The 21,242-nt window shown below is 42.4% G+C and overlaps 1 long non-coding RNA gene across 1 annotated transcript in view; it reads left to right on the top strand.

The window, feature by feature from the left end:
• Nucleotides 1-21,242, top strand: part of LOC148328613 (uncharacterized) — a 78,833-nt gene that overhangs the window by 56,750 nt on the left and 841 nt on the right. The window contains exons 2-3 of the long non-coding RNA XR_015845704.1: nucleotides 5,081-5,125; nucleotides 5,239-5,353. This is a non-coding gene — a long non-coding RNA (uncharacterized LOC148328613). The remainder of the gene's footprint in view (nucleotides 1-5,080; nucleotides 5,126-5,238; nucleotides 5,354-21,242) is intronic.

Genomic DNA, 21,242 nt, shown 5'->3' on the forward strand with positions numbered 1-21,242 from the left:
CACTTACTTGACCTGACGTCTGATTTTTTTTTTTTTTTTGTCTTGAGAATGAAATGTTGGAAACATTTTTTATTTTTTACTTCCGCTTAGTTGAAATCGTTTTCTTTTTTTTTTTTAAATCATCAAATCTTCATGTGGTGTGACAATGTATTCTACCGCCCCCTGGTGGTTGTATCATGCACACGAGAACGTAATTCATAATTCACTTGATGTTGAAACAGGAAGTCAAGTCAAAAATGTTCTTAAAAATAATACGTTCTATACGGTCCCACTAGACTAAAAATGGCATTCTGAGTGATATTGCGCTTGTGGGATAAGAATCATGTCGCAAAATCCACCCAGGGTGGCAATTATTCACGCTTTCTGTCAACTGAAAATAAAAGCGCCGCCTGCCAACGTCACATGACCAAACCCAGACAAGAGGTGAGACGTTTTCTGTTGACAGTGACAGGCAATATACAAAATGGCCGCCCCCTGAGATGGGGGGGGACAAAGAAAAAAAAAATCAATGACTAGAATTCAATGCAGTGCCTCATTAAAAACATCAATAAAAATGTGTAGTGTTCTTTTTTTTTTTTTTTAACCGAGAAATCCTTCTCCAGGAAAGAAGAAAAAAAAAATCACTGGCACCATATTCTCAATGTTACAAAATTAAAAAAAAAAAAGATGTGACCAAGTCCAACAGAACCCCCGCTGATCGCTGACAGGGCGATTGAGCCATTTTAATCCCTTTGCGTTTGTCCTTCGAACCCAAAAGTCCAAAGAGATGACAATCCCAAAGGTGCGCAGCAGGACTTTGGAGAGACCAGATGGAAGATTATAAAAAAAAAAAACATCACTTTTTCATCCTGATACGGCACATGAGCGGACGAGGATGGCGTGATGAATGGGATGCGGCCGAAACATTTTGACAGCCGAGCGGCTATTAACGATGGCAGAAGTCCAAACATTAAAAAAAATCAGGTGTTTGCTGTTGATTTTTCTCATCCTCCTCCTGATTTTTTATTTTTTTTTGAAGGTGCAATGTCAGCTCATCTTTCGGTCTTTTTATTTCTTATCTTTTTTGCTTACAGCGCCAGAAAGGTCGGGTCAGTCAGCAGGGGTTGTGGCTAATGCGAAGATTGGTGTCGGGTTGCGTAGCGACAGCTTTCAATGTCATTCTGGAGCTGCTTTTTTTTTTTTTTTTAACTTGTAAACAAGGCTCTCCAGTCATGGCACAGAGGCGGGAAAGCAAATCTTGTAACGCTACGTTGTGAACTTTGAACCCTGACACTCGAGCCGCTCATGTTAACTGTGTTGCTTTTTTTTTTAAATGATTTTAGGTTGTGTAAGGGTATTATTGGAACACCTGACCAACACGCGTGTGAGATAAATGGAAGAAAATCCGAAAACCCACAATTCAACACACAAGTCACGCTAGCGGTTAGCATGTTCACAATTTCAGGGCTCAAATCTGTGCTGATGGCAATCCGGCTTTGTATTTTTTTTTTGTGTCCTCTCAATTCTGAATCTTGTATCAAATCAGAGTGATTTTTTCAATTCGAATACAACTGACGTTCAAAAGGACCATCTTTAAGGTTGCCACTTAATCGAGTGAAGTTAATCTTCCGAACAGGCAATGTGGCAATTATTCATTTATTCATTTATGGATTTAAAAAAAAAAAAAAAGACCAAAGCCTGATTGGCTGCAGCTGCTCCAAAACAATAATTACCACCTTTATCATTAAAGACGCATATTTATGAGAAAACTCTCTAATTGACGTGACAAATACTAACCTGCGGGAGCTCAAACCAGCCGCTCGTGCTTATTTTTGTTGTTTTGTTTTTTTTTGCCTTTACAATTATGCTGAGACAACAGCTATTACGACCTGTTGTTCCTTATGATTGTTTTTTTCCCCAATACGCTGCCACTTGTTAATAACTGTGCCGAGGGCGTAGGAAGGACACCTGCTCACTCCCATCAGCTTCACTGTCAATGAATGTCGGTCCCCACGGCCACGAGAGGAAGGGGGGGGGTTGGAAATAGTTCACCGTGCCGCAAAGGACGGCAGGTAGCTGGGACATAAATTGTGGGGAAGGACGGGGGTCTTTAAATAGCAAACGTGGGTCATTCCATACTTGGAGCACAATTTGGCACCAACAGTTTGGAAAAAGGGAAAATTCATTTGGATATCTTGACTTCCTTCACGACTATTAAATGCTATTTTATTTACACGTTAGCATTGCTAGCTGTTGTGCTAACTGGTCAAGAACTTACATAGCTATATACTAGTGTGTGTGTGTGTGTGTGTGCGCGCGCGCGTGTGTGTATATATATATATATATATAATTAAAAAAGCTTGAAATATTTGGTCTGCATTAAACTAAAATAAAATCTCCCAACGACCGTTCCTAGTCGTCCACGCTACACAAAGAAGCCCATCTTATCCATGGCTAACTACTCATTCCTGTGTTTCCCTTCACATTGGCGGTGAACTCCGGGCAACGACAGGCGGGTGAGGGGAAAAAAAAAAAAAGTCCCCGCGCTGCTTTTGAGCCTCAAGCTTGACAGTTTATTGATCCCCCTCTCGTCTAATCAGTAGCCTTGTCACATTATAACAAAGGGGAGCCGGGGCCAAAATGAAAGCAATTTATTTCAGCTCAGCCAAGATTGCAGGAATGGCTTGGCCGCGTTCGTTTTCCAGGGCCTTTTCGTCGACAATCTGAGAGGGGGTAGCAGACTGGCTGGAATCAAAACAACAGCGCGGCTTATTCCGACCGACGCCGGGGGCAAACAAACACTCCGAACGACTCGCCTGTATGACTGCTCTCATTCTCGCTGCCCAGATGAACGCTGAATCAATAACGAAAGAAACTAAATGTGCCTTTACAAGTAGACAAACAATGAAGTACTCGGCCAGGTATGCCAGGTGACTTGGTGGCGGATGTAACAGTTATTCTGTATCTGCTGCAAACATAAATAAGGCTCGCCATTACCATTTAGATTGCGGTGGGCGGCCCGCGGGCTCGACAAGCTTAATAGAATGAACACTTTGCACTGTATAGGAGAAAACCTGCTCGCAAACACTCGACACCTCCAATTTCTGCTCGCTGTCAGATGTGGCCAAACCCTCAATTAAGTCCCGCGGGTTCCCGAGACCCTCTGGTTTTACCGCCACAGGCACGGTGCGAATGGTACGATGGGCAAAAGACGCACCTTGTCGGCTGATAGCTTGATTTGTTGCTCGCTCGGTTGCTTGATGGTTGCGGTGGATGCTTATATGTTAGTTTTTTGGATCAGTCGTCCAGATGGTTGGTTGCTTGAGGTCAGGGGTACTCAATCCTGTTCCTCGAGGGCCGGTGTCCTGCCTCTTTTCTAGCTCACCCTGCTGCATCACACCTGTTTCAAATGATCAGATAATCAGCAAGGTATGCAGAAGCTTGATAACGATCCTGATCATTTGAATCAGGTGTGTTGCAACAGGGAAGGATTGAAAACAAACAGGACACAGGACCCTGGAGGCACAGGTTTGAAGACCCCCGGGTTTAGTGGTTAACCGTACAGGAGGAGAAAAGCTGCTTGCAAACCACTCGGCTGCTCCAATTTCTGCTCACGGTCAGACGTGGCGAAACCTTCAATTAAGTGCCACTGGTGCCAGAGACGCTTTGGTTTACCGCTGAAGGCACTGTACAAATGTTACGTAAGATAAACCTCCATCAATCCATCCGTTGTCTTCCGCTTATTTGGGGTCAGGTCGCACCGGTAGCCCAGACCTCCCTCTCCCTAGCCACTTCGTCCTGGGGGACCCAGAGGCGTTCCCAATCTCCTGTCTCGTCCTCAGGACCTCCTCCCAGTGGGGCATACCCAGAACACCTCACCAGGGACCGGATCCGGGACCTTATTCTTTTCGATCACGAGCCACGGGATGAGGCTAGGAATGTGGATTGACCGGTAAATTGAGAGTCTTGCCTTCCGGCTCGGCTCCTTCTTCACCAAAACGGACCGATACGGAGTCCGCATCACTGTAGCCCAGGGGTCTTCAATCCTGTTCCTCGAGGGCCGGTGTCCTGCCCGTTTTCCACCTCTCCCTGGTGCAACACACCTAAGCGATCGTTATCTAGCTTCTGCAGACCTTGCTGATTATCTGATCATTTGAATCAGCTGTGTTGCAGCAGGGAGAGACGGAAAACCTGCAGGACATCGGCCCTCGAGGAACAGGATTGAGGACCCCTGCTGTAGACGTTGCGCCGATCCACCTGGACACACCTGGTTGTTTGATTTCCTGATTGTTGGATTGGTTGGTTTGAAGGTTGGATAGTATGTTACGTGGTTCAATCGGTCATTGAGTTGGTTGGTTGGTCGGTTGGTAGGTTCAAAGTTAAACTGTATCGGAGGACAGAGCTTCGAGCTAACGTGATAACTGCTTGTGAGCTTTCAGCAGCTCCAATTTCTGCAAACTATCAGATGTTGCATGTTCTCCCTGTGCCTGCTTGGGTTTTCTCGGGGTACGCCGGTTTCCTCCCACATTCCAAAAACATACATGGCAGGTCGATTGGACACTCTAAATTGGTACGAGTGTGAGAGCGAATGGTTGTTCGTCTTTGTGAACCCTGCGATTGGCTGGCAACCCGTTCAGGGTGTACCCTCGACATCTCACAGCTGACCCGAGAATAACTCCTTTTCTATTGACTGGAACTGGAAGAGGGAAATCTGGGCATCCCCGCTCAGACTGCCTGCCCCCACATTCTCTGAAAGGACGGATCTAAAGTCTAGCTTCTGTGTTGACTTAAGAAGATGATGAAGGATGGGGATCCCTCGCAAGACTGCTTCTGAGGATGGAAGGGATACAGCTTTTCTTGTGCATGTGGTGCCGATCCTTTTGGCTCTTTTTCCGCAAAGACAAAACACGAAACGCCAGACAGACGTCATTCGAAATCCCAAACATTTTCTCATCTGTCGGGCCTGACGGATCGTGGGATGTTCTCCTTTTCTGTATTAACGGAATTATCGGCGGACTTACAGTCACAAATTGCTGTAATCGTTTAAAAAGTGTTTTGTTTATGATTTGTTTGTTTTTTGGTTTTTTTGCCCGCCGTACAGCAAGTCGGGAACGGCGGTGAACAAGGACTGTGGCGCCGCGATAAGGTAAAGAGTCTCTTTGGCAGTCTTATCTGTTTCCTCCGCCGTCTTAGTGCCGCCACCGCTCCATCGGGAACTAACAATAAAAAGCAATTCTTTTTTTTTTTTTCCGTCTACAGATGGATTTGCGGGATGTTGAAGTGTGAAAGCCGCTGCCAAGTCTCGCTATTGAACGCTAGCCCGCCTCATTTAGTTCGCGAGAACTCCGAGGGATGCCTTCGCTCATCTTTACAGGTGCTGTTGACACCGACGCACTGCCGGGACCTCGACTAGTTCAATTAGCCTCCACTTATATAAATAATAAATATTCATATATATATTAATATATACATTAATATATAAATATTAATATATAAATATATATATATATATTAATATATAAATATATATTTTTTTTTATGATCTCTATTCCAACTGTCATGTAAAAAGCAACCACAATTCACTCACAATGTGACCTCAACGTTCACGTCGGGCCATTTTTGTTCCTTTTTTTGCTTTTGACCTGGTGACCGGGCCATTCCTTAAACGTGATTGGCCGGAGAAATAAGGAGGGTGAGGGGTGATGAGGGATCCACAACCCCCCCCCCCACACTCCCCCTCAACTGTAACGCTCGCTGCATGAGTTACGCCCCCCCCCAAACGGCTGCGCAGTGCCATCTAGAGGGGCCTTGTGATTCTGAAATTGAGGAGGAATTTCTGTAGGTGTGCATTGCTGATATCAAATAATCCGATTTTGTTTGCCCTTCACAAAAAGGGCAAAAAACAAACACTTACTTTGTCCGTCTTTTTTTCTTTTTTTTTTTTTTCTTGCTCACTGAACTCAATCTGTTCATGTTTTTCGATGCAAACTTGTCAGGAAAGTCAAACGGCACTTGTTTTGGTAAAAAGAAAAGAAAAAGTGAACGCTGTGAACGTTTCAAACCACCGTAAGCTTTATTGTTAAAATGCCCGTTTCAGAACAGTCATTTTGAAGTCATGTAACTTTCTAGATTTAGAGTTAAAGATTTAAAGCTCCCAAAATACAAAAGGAAAAAAAAATCACAATTTAATTAAAATAAAGCATAAATAAGTGACTAAAATAAATTCAATGTAAAGAAATAAACTAAAATTGGGGACAGTTACACAAAGGCAGATGCTATTTAGGTGAACATTAAATCTTTGGAGAATACAGTTTTATTTTAATGAGGAAAAATACAAAGAATTAAAAAAAAAAATTAAAGCTGATTTTGGAGCAGTTTGGAATTTTTTTTTCTAATTATGTTGTCATAGTAATTTCAATTTGAAATGGCGTCAATAACTTATTTATTTTCCAAAATTCATAAAATCTTTTAAATCAGACCTTGACGCCATGCTCCGCCCACATCTGCCCTCATAGAAAAAAAAATAAATAAAATTTAACGTCACCTGCCATCTCACATGACTCCTTCCAAGTGGAGCATTTTCCAGAATATTCTCTAGGGGGGTCACCAAGTTGGAGTGTTGCAATTCTCCCAAAATGTCTGTCAAATCAGAATCCTCGACTTCTTCTTCAGTTTGTGGCGTGGCATCTAATGATGTCCGCCCAATTTCTTGTGAGTGAAACTCGTGTCGTTGGCCAATATTTTCTAACTTTTGCGCTGAAATGCGTTTTGCGTCAAGTTGTGCTCGACACGCTTCAATACTGTCCGTTGATTCTCAGCCGATTTACCAGGTGGGTGCGTTGCAAATGTCGTGAGTCGTGTCTCAATGCAAATGAATTGGTGGCAACTTTCGAGCGAACCTCAATTTCAGCGCTCCATCGTGACCGAGGTCATCAGGAACTCCTGCAGCTCTTGTCCTTGCTTCTCATCTCAAGTAGAAGAAACGTTCCTTCCGGGTTTATTTGGACTTTTTCGCAAAGTCGCCGTTCAATTCAGATTTTCCCTCCGCCGTTTTGTCTGACCTGAAATAATTACCCCCACGCTCCCGAAAAGTTTTTAAACCGCTTTGATCTGGTCGACTCGGATCATTATTAACAGGACAGTGGTGCCTTGTGGTACCGTACTCAAGGACGGGAAGTCAGATTTGATTCTTGGGTTATTTTTGTCACATATTATTAAGACAATTGGGAACTGTTATGAAAAAAAAAGTATACTTTCCATCTCGATTCATACCTATAAATTTTTTGTCTCATACATTAATATCGATCGGGCGGCACGGTGACGACTGGTTGGTATTTTGGCCTCACAGTGCAGACGCCGTGGCTTCGATTCCGGCTCTGGCCTTCCTGTGTGGAGTTTGCATTCGTGATTATCGACCAGGCCGATTTTCGGGGCTGATATTTGACATTTTGCCCATTATCAGCATCCGCCTTTTAAAAAAAAAAAAAATTATAACTTTCAAGTCCGATAATTTAAAAGCTGGTTTATTTTGGTTTGCTGCAGCACACAATATTTTCTCTCTCTCTTTTCTGTGCTGGTGGCCCTGCCCGCAGAAGCAGATTGGCCCGCCCACAGCACCATCTGATTGGTTTGTTGTGCAGTGAGTAGCAGCCAATCAGCAATAAGATGCCTGTTTGCTTTTTCACCTCGAGTCACACGCACTACAGGAAGCAACAGACTGCCACATTTTTAATGTCAGTCTCCTTCAACTCACAACAAATAGAAAACTATTTGCCGTCGTAAACTTTAAAGACATGCTTTTTTTGAGTGCACTTTTTGTTTGACATTTTTTTCTATTTTCTAAGACCTGAAAAATCTTTAACATGAACACAAGTTATTGAATAAACGTGCTTAAAGCCACAAATGAACCGGGTAACGTTAATTTTCTGCTGTGTTTGCACGTGTAGACATCGATACGCTGAGTCGATTACGATATACGGCCCCGCTTCATAAGTAACATGAGTGAAGTTCGCTGACAGAACGCCGCGGGCCATTCCTGAAGGGATGAAACCACCTTGTTCTCCATCTCCCGTGTGGACGTTTCCGGCGTCATATCGTTCCGCCTTTCCCGCCAATCCCCCCGTGCGGCATCTTCCCCCTCGGCAGTGGCAGATGTTGCTCGCTCGCAGCATGTTAATCTTGTCAGGTAGAAGGAAAACTACAACCGCTCCTGTGAAACGGGACTGTTTTCTGCTGGGGATGGGCTGAAAAATCACCAGGCGCAATTTTGTCTTGTTGGGGATTTTGTCAAGCCGCCGTTGGTGTGTTGGTGTGTTGGGTTGTTGGCGTGCCGTGAAGCGTGCCGTGGGACGGGGTTGCTGACTAAAACGGGAAAAAATGGAGCATGCGCAGAACACAAACGTCCCTTTCGATAAAGGTATTCCAATCGTGTTGAGATGACCAAACATTCGGATTAAAAAAGGCGTACCCCAGGGATCTTATTCGAGTTTTTTAAGATTCAGATATGAGCATATTTTTTGCACGTCTTTTCATGGCATTTCAAAATTGACTGCATTGAGAGGACGTTGTTGTATCGCTTCACTCGGGTATAAATTCTGAATTTCATTTATCTTAAACGCAAAAATTGTCGCAACTGAACTGTGCTGCCCACAGATTTATTCTGAAAAAGCCGAGTTCTGTCCTCGGTTTTCACAAAAGTGATGCTAAACTCTTGATATTGACTCATATTATGCTGCACGCCACGTTGCTAGGTAAAAAAAACAAAAAAAAAAACCACCCTGGGCAGTTCTCCGCGTTGAGGGGATTTGTTTGAAATATGTGGAGGGAGAAGCGAGACCGAGGATACGCCAGATGTTTCCTCGGGAGGTGCCGGCATCGCCCCACCCCGCGGCACGACAACAAAGACACGAGGAGAAGAAGGAGTTCACTGAATCATGAAGTTGTCTCCTCTCCCACGGCGTGTGCGTGTGTGTGTGGGTGTGTGTGTGCGTGGGGGGGTGTGTGCGTGTGTGTGTCGCTGCAATGCATTTCGATGAGCAATCAAAATCAATCCGTTCTGCAAAGCTGGTTGACTTCCAAGTTGTTCTCATTTTTAAAATATTTAAAATAACGTGAAGAGTTTGTTCTTAACTCGTTTGCTGCCATTGACGGCTAAAGACGTCAAATCAATTTTTTTTTTTTTTTTTTACTCTGCTGGTTTAATGAACATGCACCAACAGCATGCAAAGGTTATCTCGCATTTTAAGACGGCCCGTTTTTCACGAACAAGCTCTTCAAGCTAAATGTTCGAAATCGAACCGGTCGGGGTTCGTGTGCGCATTCTTGCTCTTGTCCGCTTCCGCCCGTGTAAGTGGAGAAGCGATCGTCAGCATGGTATTTTTGATTTTGTGGAGGGGATCACATGAGCTCCAAAAATCTCATCACAAATTTTTCATTTTCATTTTTGCACGCAAACCGATTATACGACTGCCAATTGAATGTCAATCAAGCGTCCCTTCAAGTTTCACCCGAAAGTTTTTGTGAGTCACGCTTTTGTGAAAGGGCCCTCAGTAGGACTCCGTTTGAGACACTTTCTGTACCTTTTGTGCAATCAGCCTCTATACAGGCCCGGCATCAAAAGATGGTAGCTGTGTGGAAAAGAAGCACCTGAAACCTCAGAGTTGCCGGCTGAATAGGAGCTGATGAGTGGGGGGTGTCATTTAAGCGACACCAGATGTTACCACTCCCGCTGTTGCTCTTTCAGTCCACATTGGCGTTCCGAACCTAACACTCTTGTTAACCTCGCTCTCCCACTGGCCTTGTTTTTTCTTCTCCCCCCCTACCTTTGCTATACAGCTTTTTGCAACATGTGTCATGTGAAGTCACCGGCTTGTCACATGGTAGGCTGTACATAATAGAAATTATTAGGATTTTTTAAGCCATTCCAATATTTGTCCAAATAAAATTCAGAAAAACAAAAAAATAAATAAATTATAATATTATAATAATAATAAATTATTTATATATTAATATATATATATATATTAATATTTTTTTATATTGATTATTATATTATATTGATTACCATAAAACCATTTAGTTTTTGTAGTCTTTGGGCTTAGCCAAATCAGAATAATTTCTTTTGCCTTCATCCCTTGCTGTAAATCACATCTATCCTCCTTTGACAGTTTTATTCGTCCCATGAAAAAAAAAAAAAAAAAAACAGGCGACAAACACGCCCGACCAGTAAAGGCTGCACGGCCAAGATGACCACGGCGGGACAATTCGCGACGAGATATGATAGGACAGGACAATCTGGGAAGTGAGCGGGAAGTTTTATGTGCTTGTTTACTCAGGATGACGAGAGCGGACGCTGACGGTCGACAATAGGTCAGGGGTCAGGATGCACGCCTCTCGTCATGAGCTTTGCTACGTGATATTGTGCTCTGACGGCGCTAATTAACATCAGATATTAGCGTGTATGCTAATCGATGCAGAAATAAGCGCCACACCTCAAAGAGAAGTGATCTTGGTTGGCTGAAGTTGGCATATGTAAAAAAAAAAAAAAAAAAAGTTTGTTTCGTTTGTGATGAAAAAAAGTTTGATGTCGAAATCTAAACATAATGTTGAATCCAATTAGAATTCCATCAGCACGTCGCCGTCAACGATTCTCCGAGAGGCTTTTTCAAGAGGACCACAATTGTTCTTCATCTCTTGTCACCGGCTGCTGTTGCGCATTCGAGCGAGCCGCTGCCCGATAAACACGTTGATGAAGAGCCCGGCCTGTTACCTATCACCAAAAAAAAAAAAAAAACGGGTGGAGGAGGAATGAGTTTCTCTGCCGATGAATAACCATCTCAGGGTCAATTAACGCCGCTGGTAATAATTAACTCCCAAAAGAGGTGCAGATGAATGCGCGGTGATGATGCAATCAGTCGCTTTAGCGGTTGCCAAATGGAATTTTAAACTTCTTCATGGCAGAGACGTCAGTCATACTCCGCCTAGAAGAGACGACAAACATATCAGTACCATATTCCTTTTGTGCAGCCAAACTGCGGCTCGGGGGCCACATGTGGCCCATTAAACGTTTTAACTCGGCCCGCCAAACCTGATAAAATGAAACGAAGAAACCTTGTTAATGTTTTATTTTAGTTTCCCGTACTCGAGATTGATTACTTTGAACATATCTCGCGAGTAAAGCAATGAAATATTTGTCAGATTGAATTTTTCTTTCCTTAAATCCACGTGGATGCTTTGAGGTGTTTCTGAGGCGACGGCTGCAGACGCGTAACGCGCGGTGACAGAGGCCTTGATTAAAACATGCGCTGGGTAATGAAATATGAAGCGACGTCGAGTTCGCAAAGCAGGCGGGGGGGTGTCGGGGGGTTCTGTACTGGTGACACAATAAAAGCGCCGTGTTGTTTCCCGCCCGCTCGAGCGCCCGATCTCAAAGTCCCGGTCTGCCCACCTGCTCGCCACGCGCTCTCCGGAGAAAGGCTTGCCGTCGCACGCACCTCCATGATTTATGAGCCATCTGTCGCGTCTGATGTTCCTCTAGCCCAAGACAGGATGTTCCCGGCTGGCGCCGCGCGCCGCCCCGGCATTGGCCTTGCCGGGGCATGCCAAGGTCCACGCTAATTAAATTAGATCAGTGATTGTTAAAGTGGCGTACAGGTAGGCCTGCTCCCTCTAGTGGTACGCAAAGGAATCGCTGTCAAAGGATGATTTTTTTATTTTTTATTTGTTTGTATCCGATTTTTCTTCATTGAAGAACAGAAGTTGGGTTGGGGCGCCTACATTTTTATTCATATTTTAGTATTTGTTTATGTAAATTATTGCCTTTTATTGTTCATTTCAAATATAGTTTTAGTTCATTATTTTTTAATTGATTTTATTGTAATTAATTCTGTTGTTGTTTTGCGATTAATTTTTTTATTTTGTTTCGTTCATTGTTTAATTTTTTTTCTTGAGCTTAGTTTTTGTGATTGATTATCAAGAACATTATTTTAATTATTAGTTATATTTGATATTCTTTTCCATTTTTATTATAATTTAACTTTTTTTTTTTTTTTACAACTTTGATATCATTTCATGTAGTTGTTTTATATTCAATACATTTATGTCCATGCAAAAATTTTTACAGGAAACCGCTCGTGTGTATAAATAAAAAACAAAAACAAAATGTAACGCCAAACTAGACTGGGGATTGTAAATAAATAATATTCAAGAGCCGCTGGCAACAAACCAGCATCTATATTGCCATCATTTGTATTCCATCAGCCGATAAGTACGCTGATTGCACCTTTAAGTAAACGCCTCGTGAATATGTATGAAGCGCCGCATGTTAATTATCACTGGGTCAAACAGCATTTGCATCTCATTTGTGTGTGTGTGTGTGTTTTGTATTTTTTTTTTTTGTTATTTAAACTTGCACCGAATGCAAACTGATTTTTAAACGCTCACTTTCTTTTCCGACTCCACTAAATTGTCATGACGCAAAGAGTACATTCAAACAGTTAGATAATATTTGTAAAGCATACCAGAGGGTGTCAAATGAGCGTTGTTATTGTTTTTTTTTGTATTTTCTATTTTATTTCTTCTCGTCAAAAATAAATAAAAAGAATAGGTGCTCATCATGAACAAATGCTGGTTGATTTAAAAAATAATAATAATAATAAAAACTCCAGCCGGCAGTAAACTAGGAGTTACTCAGTTTCATAAATTCTGTCCAAATCTAATGCAAGAATTCCAGCATTGCGTTGGATGTGTGCTCCCAACTTGGCGACTGAATATTGCGGATTTGCGGGCCGGCGGGTCTCACTGCAGAGCGGCCGGCCAATTACGAGGCCCAAAATGTGTTATTCAGCAAAATCAAATTGGTGCTGACTGCTGTGAGGCAGCACGCACGGAGCCACGGCGCAAAAAAAATAAATAAAAAATTGAGAAAAGCTCAGAGAACGTGTAGGCCTTTTATTTAGGATTTATTTATTTTATGTGGGGGGGGGGAGACACATTCAGCGACTGTAGCAGGAGAACTTCTGCATTCTTGCGCTGACGCAAGTTGGGAAATTTTAGGATTAATTTAGCTTTTTGGTTAATGCCTCCGAGGGCAATACGCAATTGATGAAAACAAAATCAAATAAACAAAATGTTTTTCTTTTTACGAGCACTTATTGGTGCATCATTTTGGGGCTTTTTGTCACTGATTAATCCAATTGCATTCACTCCATTAAACTTTCTGAAGTGATGCCACCTCATTTCGATGCCACGAGAGCCTTGAGGCATTGTGTTGCCTCAAAATTTCATTTCATTTTTTTTCAGACCCATATGAGTGAGAATGATTTGGTTAGATCCATTTATAAGTCGACCTGCTTTGTTAATAATGAGAGGCTGGAATGCTCCGTCAATCATCAAGTGAAGTTTGCATGCCGATTCATTTCTGCCATAAACACTGTACATCGTCAACATTAAGATTAGATTTTATTGGTAGGTTGATAATGTACGGAGAAGTCAAGGGGTTCTAATGTTGACCCCTGAGGGACGCCTTTATGCTAAGACCACCAGAACAATTGTCTTCAGATAAGACTTTAATATTTAACAAAACCTAGTGTTAATTGTCTTCTAAAACATCCAAAAGAGTCCAGTTGCGATCGATTTTTTTGCCCAGAAAATGAAATGGCATAAATTAATGACAATATTCAAAATATATATTTTTTTCTACCGTCCCAACATAGTCATGGGAAATCTGGCGCAACCCAACGCTGTTGTTGAGTGACGTGTTTGTCATCACAGCGCCATCAGCTGGACATGACGAGTCGCTGCCCAATTTGAATGTGACATCGCCGTCATTATGCGTCCTTCAACCATCGCTTTTCGAATCGAGTTCAAACTCACACACGCGCACACAGTGAAAGTCCAGCCGTTTTAAAACGTAAATAAAGAAGCTGTCTAGTTTGCTATTTAAGTAAAATACGGTGCCGCAGCCGGAGCAGGTGGGTGCTGACGGGTGGCAAGAAGCCAAGGCCTTGCCGTGTATGCGGGCGGCCTCCACAAGCCCCCGCGCCTCCCAAAGGACATCAACATATGGTGCATATGTTGAAAAGTCACCTCGATCCGCCAGCCATCGCAAACAGGATGCCGAATATCAGCCGTGCTCACATTACGCACATCGTACACTCAAAGACGTGAGTTTCGTTTGCTGATGTGCAAAAAATAAATCTTGAAACTGGGATGCATGTTGCTTTCGGCTCAATCAATATCACAGCGGTGTGCGCGTCCCCCGCCCGCCATTTTAATGAGGCGAAGACCAATCAGCATCATCCTCCACACCTTCTTTAGCCACAAAGCCAAAGGGAGAACAACGGGAGGCGTGACCTTCATTGTCCTCGCTTTTTGTCAGCCCGGAATTTTGCCTGCAACATCGAATGAGATCAATTTGCAAAATGTGTTTTATTCTAGTTGGAAGTCAAATGTTTTGTTTTTTTTGCTAAACAACTCGAGATGTACTTGTATCATCTTGTTTTCGAGGGGGGGGGGTATTTTTTATTTATTTATTTTTTTATGTAATTTTTTTCTCAATCTTACCTTACTCGTCATTACAAGTTAAAAGTCAAACTCAAAAAGAATTTGATTTTTGAAATCCGATTCTGACTTAAAATATATTTTTTGCACTGCAGGAACAAAATATTGTTGGCAGGTTAAGATTTTTGGAGTCCTAAAGTTGACCTCTGGGGCACACCTCTATTTTGATTTTTTTTGCTGTTAGGGGCAAAGAAATCAACCCAGGCTATTACATAATTTGTTAGTCTTTAAATGATTATTATTTACTGATTTACTTTCCTCACGAATATTTTTTCTTCTCTTCCTTTGTTCTCGAGCGTTCCCGCCCCTGCCGCTCCATCTGCAGGACACGTCCAGATGTGCGGCATGATTTGCCAGGCACCTGCAGATTCGAGCCAGCTTCTTCACAGCCGGACTTCTTTTTTTTGGCACGTCCTTTCCTGAGCATGCAAAGCCAATGCAGGTCCACAAAAATTCTCTCGCTAATCCTTCAATCTCATCTCAATTCAAAGCAGCGTGATTATTGCGATAAGGATTGGAGGAGGCGTTACTCTGCAGCTCGCAAACTTGGTTATTGTCATTTTTCACGGGAAAAGTTTTTGTGACTAACAGGAATGATTTTAGCGGCAGAATTGGTGCCGGGGTTCAACATGTCACGAGAAGTACGATGGTAGATTTTGCTTATGCTGCAAAAAAAAACAACACATTTTTTGCCGCCATAATTGCGGATTCATCATTACATTATTTTCAACTTAGCTCTGAGTCTACGCGAAAGTAGCTAATTACTGCGCACGGGGAGACATTCGAGACAGCCGTGACAAATGGAACCCGCCAACGTCGGAACGAGGCCTGACAGGTGCCCGCATCCCCGTCGCAATCTGCCGCTAGCGACCGCTTGGGCCGTCCGCTTGGCGCGTCACAAACAATATTTGCTGACTTCTCTTCTCTCTAATTGGTGTGCAATTTTTTTTTTTAAAAAAAGGGAAGATCGTGGCGGTGGCATTGTAAATTAGACTGCAGGGCGCTTTTCGTTTGCTTCTCAAAGTGCCGGGAGGGAGTCACAAACACGAGTGTGTTCGTTAAATGACGACAAAGACAGGCTCCAAATTAATTGTTTGTCCCAAACTGCCGGCTCAGCGTGATATGCGCTTGCAAAGCGATTATGTCGACTGCGGCATGAGCGCGAGAGTTGCTAATTGTGGAACGACACGCTATCGTTCTTCTTTTTCTTTCGAAAGAAAAAAAAAAAAGTTGTTTTCTGAAGTTCTTGCAAAGTTTTCTCATCTTATTCATCCTCTCTCAGCATTTGGACGCCCCTCGACAAATTGTTCACATGGAAATAATGGATGGTGTCAAACATACGGCTCGTGGGCCAAATCAGGCCCGCAAGCGGGTTTAATTTGGCCCGTGAGAAGTTTTGTTAAAGTGTAAAAATGAGTACAGTACAACTGAACAAAGAGCCATCCCATAATTCACCAAATTGCACACGTCTGGAAACCTAATTCAAAGGATTTTGACCAAGAAGATCTTTTAATTCGAATAAAAAAAATTCAATCTGGCAGTCAATCTGTAAACCTTTTGTTCAAAGTTTTTTTTTTTTTTTTTTGTTTTTTCAGAAAAAGAGTTGCTGCGGCTTCTATAAAAAGTGTGCCTTATAGTCCGGGAAATACGTTCGATAATTCAAATATTGCAGGTTGTGGAGTTATCGCGCAGTGTAAACGCAACACAAACTATCATCATAACAACACGTAAAACATATTTTTTTTCCCATGAATATTCCAACATTTCCTTGAAAAAACAAATGGCATCCGGAAGAAATGTCGCGGAAGCGTTAGCTTAGCTTAGCTTTTTGTTATAAAGCTTTAAAATACATGCACTGCAAATAAAAAGAAATAAATATATGGTCGCTTCTTTGTAAATTTTGTCTATCGTGCGAGTTTGTAAAAAAATATATTTTAATATTTTTTTCATATTTTTGACGTCTTTAGCCGTCAATGGCAGTCAATGAGTTAAGGTCAGAATGTTGTGTGCAGTCTGTCTTTGCTCTCCATACCAATTTATTTCATTTTAATATCCACTCATAATTGTAAGATTCCTGACAAGCAGTTTCGGAAATAAACACCCCCCTGGCGACTTTTTTTTAAAGAAACTCAAAATATTTTTTGGGGGGGCGTCTTTTTGCATAACAAGCAAATTTACAAGGAAGTCAAATGTTTCCCCCAAAAAATGCAACACAAAATGGCACGAAGATGCAAGGCTGCGCATATCCTAATCAGAAATGAGAAAGAAACGGAAAAAAAAAAAAAAAGAAGCAAACACGGAGCAAGACACAAATGTTTACTGATACGCTGTTTGGTTTTAAGGGCGCTTAAACAGCCTTAATTGCGTTGTGTGCTCACACGATTTTTTTTTTTTTTTTTTGCGGCGCTCCGAGGATGTTGAATAATTTGCACTAATTGATTCCGATTCACATTTGCAACAAGCATGCACCGTAAATTTGAGCTTGACAAAATCCGAAAGGCAAGCAGCGCTCCTCTTCTTGTGGTCCTTTTCGATCATTGCTCGGAAGAGCGCAACGCGGGGTCAAAGTTCAACGTGGACCCTCCTGCTCGTGGCAAATGAGCCCCCACGGGAAGCTCGTGCGCTCGAGCGGACCTTTAGGTTGAAAGGTGGCCATGCCCGGAGGCGGTCGCCCACCCCCAAGTGAGTCAAAGCGTTCCGACTCGCAAATGTGCAATTCCGAAATGATTCGCGGAGCCTCTCGAGGGTTCATATTCGTTGACTTTGAAGAGAATGACTCAGATGACATCAAGTCTTCTAGTTAAGCCTTCTAATCCCAAGGACGACTTCTCGCCAAAATGGCCGACTTCCCCGCATGGACCTCTCCGCGGACCCTCTTATGACAAAAACTAAAAACTAGTGCTTAGGGGCTGATTTTGTTTCCGACTTGTAAGACACCCAGAGGCCATCAATTCACTTCACTTCACTTCCGTTCAATATTTCAAACGTACACGCTAATGCACTCTCGTAGAGGCGACACTCAAGCTTGAAGGTCACGAGCAGCCAGCGAGCTAAGAAACGCATGACGCAGAAAATGGAGGCATTTTTGTGTGGCTGTTCCTCAACTTTATTTATTTATTTTTTTGGCGTGCGTGAATCTGATTTTGCAGTTGGCTTCACCTGTGGAGCCCAAAACGCACAAATGGTCATCATTGGCATGGTTGTCACTTGTGTTTGTGATCCTGATGGAGGCTTTTGTGTCAAGTGAATGCGCGTGGTACGAGAGTGCCATCTGTTGGCTCCAATGACGGCATGTTGCTTTTTCTCTTCTCTTCTGATTTTTTTTTTTGGCTCACGGTGTTGATCACAGGTGCTGTTTGACAGAAGGTCAAACATTGGACAAATCCCGGAATCTGGTCACAAGCTGTTGTTTGCTGCTGCTACTGCTAGCATTCATGCTAATCTCCTCCCTTTTAACCTTTTGAACTGTGGCGTGTGTTTGGAGGATTTATTCCAATTCATGAATTGCATTTGAAACGTAAATGATGACATGAATTCAAGGGTCATGTGGTAATATCGCACATGCAGAACCCAAAGAACAAAACCTGATAATGATCTTCTGACAAAAAATGGCACCAAAATGTTCTAAGTATGTTTATTGCCAAACTTGCGGCTTCACTGTTTGTGTTCAAACCGTTCTGTAAAGCCTTATAGCTCCCAAAAATAAATGCAATACGTTAGCCTGTGTTGTGTTAGCATTAAGCTAGCAGATTTAAAGGCAAATATGTTCTTTTTAATTATATTAGCTGAAATTCAAAGAATAAAAAGTCATCTTCAGAAACATGAAAGTAAAAGTAAAAAAAAAAAAAACAATTGGATGGTTTTTGTTTCATTAAATTTCTGAAAAATTGAGAACTTAATCAGATATTGTTACTGGCAACTAAAATACGAATATATCTAGTTTCCTTTTATTGAAACACTCTTTTTGTTTGAAAAGAAAGACCAAATGCGTTCTTTTTAATTGACAAAAAATGGATAAAAACATTATAAATTGCCGTGGCCTTTTTAGACTTTTTTTATTTTAATTAAAAAAAACTGGATTTATGTTTTAGGTTAACAACATTGTGTGAAATAAATATCAAATAGTGAGGCGAGCTCATGCTGAGGGGGGGGGGGCACATGTGACCCTGGGGAACATGCTTCTTTTCCGCTGTACTACAATAAGGTGTAATTGCACATCCTCTCCACTAGTTGGCAGTGGCGCTCTCATTCACCATTATGCACAGCGAGTATTAACTAAACGGTGTCGTTTTGTTTTTTTCTAACGAATATCATTCATGGTTGCGGCGGAGAGTGGGTGGTGGGGGGGGTGCAAATTATTTTCTTCTCACTAGGGAGGGGGGGCGTAGTTCAAACAACCCAGACTTAGACATCAAAATAGACCTCGGATGCCTCTAATAATGCATCTTGTCTGTTCAATGTTGCAAGAATGTTCCTTTATTTAAAAAAAAATAAAATATGCACAGTGAGAAATAAAGCAGTGTCCCAATAGAGTGCACCGATTGTTAGTTTGTGACTCAACTGGCATATTAAAAACATAATACATGTCGTGATTTCCATGACTGCCGACTTGCATTTTCAACAAATGCTGCAAATGCTGAACATGATATTTCGGACAGTTCTGGAACACGGTGAGCACTTTGCATTGTGCACGAGGTTATCCAAGTCCTCCTGACGAACTCGCCCGGAAACGACTCACATTGGTGGTCTGGAACGAGACGAGCCAACAATGGCTATTCAGGGAAAGAAAGAGGCTTATAAAACAATGATCGCGGAGAATAATGGCACTCTGCTGGCTGTTTACCGCGGCTACGTGGCGCAACAATGAGCAGGCGGCGGCGGCGGCAAATGATGATGGGCAGTGCAATGCGAGACTCGCTTGCGGACTTTTTTTTTTTTTTTTATGTTTAACATGCTGCGCGGGATTCCCTATTTGAAAACGTGTAATTACGTCAGTGCGTAGAAAGCGACCGAAAATAATCCCACGTTGCCTCGGCGCTAATTTCTTGGACATAATTGTCAACAAAACCATTTTTAAAATAATGGTTAGAGTTGTTTTTTTTTTTTTTTTGTGAATTCAAATACTTTAGAGCAGGTGTGAGCAAACTACGGCCCGGGGGCCATATGCGGCCTGTTAAACGTTTTAATCCGGCCTGCAGAACACCGGATTGTTCATAGGTGACCACAAAGTGAGAAGTCGGCTTCAAAATGGCCGCCAACCGTCCAAACCTTGCTTGTGTTCTTTCCCTTCTTCTTCTTCTTCGTCTTCTTGCGCAATGTTGCAAGACTTGAAGCAACGCTCCTCCCTGAGCATGCGGTTAACAACAAAGTGCAAATGCGCATGTTGCCATGGCCGCGTGTTTCCCTCCCTCAACGCCTTTTTTTTTTTTTTTGGGGCCACAAGTGACCCGCGCCTTGCGTGCTGGAAATCAATATTCAATTTCATTTTGACATGTAGCCGATAGGAGTGGATCGGGTGCACGTCAGGAGCACGCGTGCGACTCCGAGTTTGACTGACCTCCTCCGAGCCGCCTTTTGTCGCTTTTTCGCGTGGAGCGAAGCGCTTCTTCAAGTTTGAACGTTGAATGTGACGGATAATTAAACTCGAGGCGCCAGACCAGCGTGTCAAAACATGTCCTTCATTGACATATTTTGGTTGACGCTGCCAATTATTTCAACTTTGGATGCTCACTGAGTCGCGGGAAATTTGCAGACTGATCATTCACGGGTGAACTGAACTCAAAATGACTTTTGGGACGATTTTTCTGAATTAGTATAAATGACACAATCACTTAGATTAGAGAACTAACTAAACTATGTTTTTGTCATTTAAATGAATAAAATAAATCAGTTTATTTCAGTTAAATCAACATTTTTTAAGTCATTTATTTAGTCATTTTTATTTAAAGGCTGATAAAGTAAAATATCTCTCTCTCTCTCTCTCTCCTGTGCTCGTGGCCTTGCCTGCAGAAGCAGATTGCCCCGCCCACAGATTGGTTACTTGTGCAACCAATCAGCAGTAAGCTGCCTGTTTTGTCTGTCACCAACCGCTACCCATTTAGGCAGCAAATGAAATGACGCGTTCCCTCTGGTACATGTTTTTATAAAGTTTATCAAATGTGTGCCGATTACAAACCATGTTGTTGTAAAATAAATCACATTTGACATAAAGGACTGAATTACTAGTTTTTAATCATCACCACGATGTAGAATGTGTCAAAAAAAATCCCAAATAAATCCACGTGAATTAACACTGATTCCAAATGTCCTTCGAGACGGTTTGTTTGCATGTGTCCACGCATGCTAATAATAACACACGAGAGGAGAAGAGGAACAGAAAGTCATTGGCATGCACCGAGCGCATTGCCACATTTCGGCGCATATGCTTGCTCCATCTGCGACTTGAAGCGCATCTGCATTTTAACAGTAGGCGACTTGTCACTTTGCAGACAACGTACAAATTTGATGTTTAATGCAAGCAGGTGGACACCAACATGGGCACGCGACAGCCGGATGAACGGGTAGTAAACAAGTCGCAGCCGTACACCAAAAGAATAAGAAAAAAAAATGGCTGATGGCGGGAAACAGTAGCTATTTATAACAGAAAGTAAAACAAAATAGAAAAGAAAAATTCAGCCCTGTTTTTCATGTTCAAAGGAGCAACA

Source organism: Idiotropiscis lumnitzeri, chromosome 10 (genome assembly GCF_059441095.1).
Source record: "Idiotropiscis lumnitzeri isolate Australia: NSW breed Sydney's pygmy pipehorse chromosome 10, RoL_Ilum_1.0, whole genome shotgun sequence".
In the NCBI taxonomy this organism is placed as follows: domain Eukaryota; kingdom Metazoa; phylum Chordata; class Actinopteri; order Syngnathiformes; family Syngnathidae; genus Idiotropiscis; species Idiotropiscis lumnitzeri.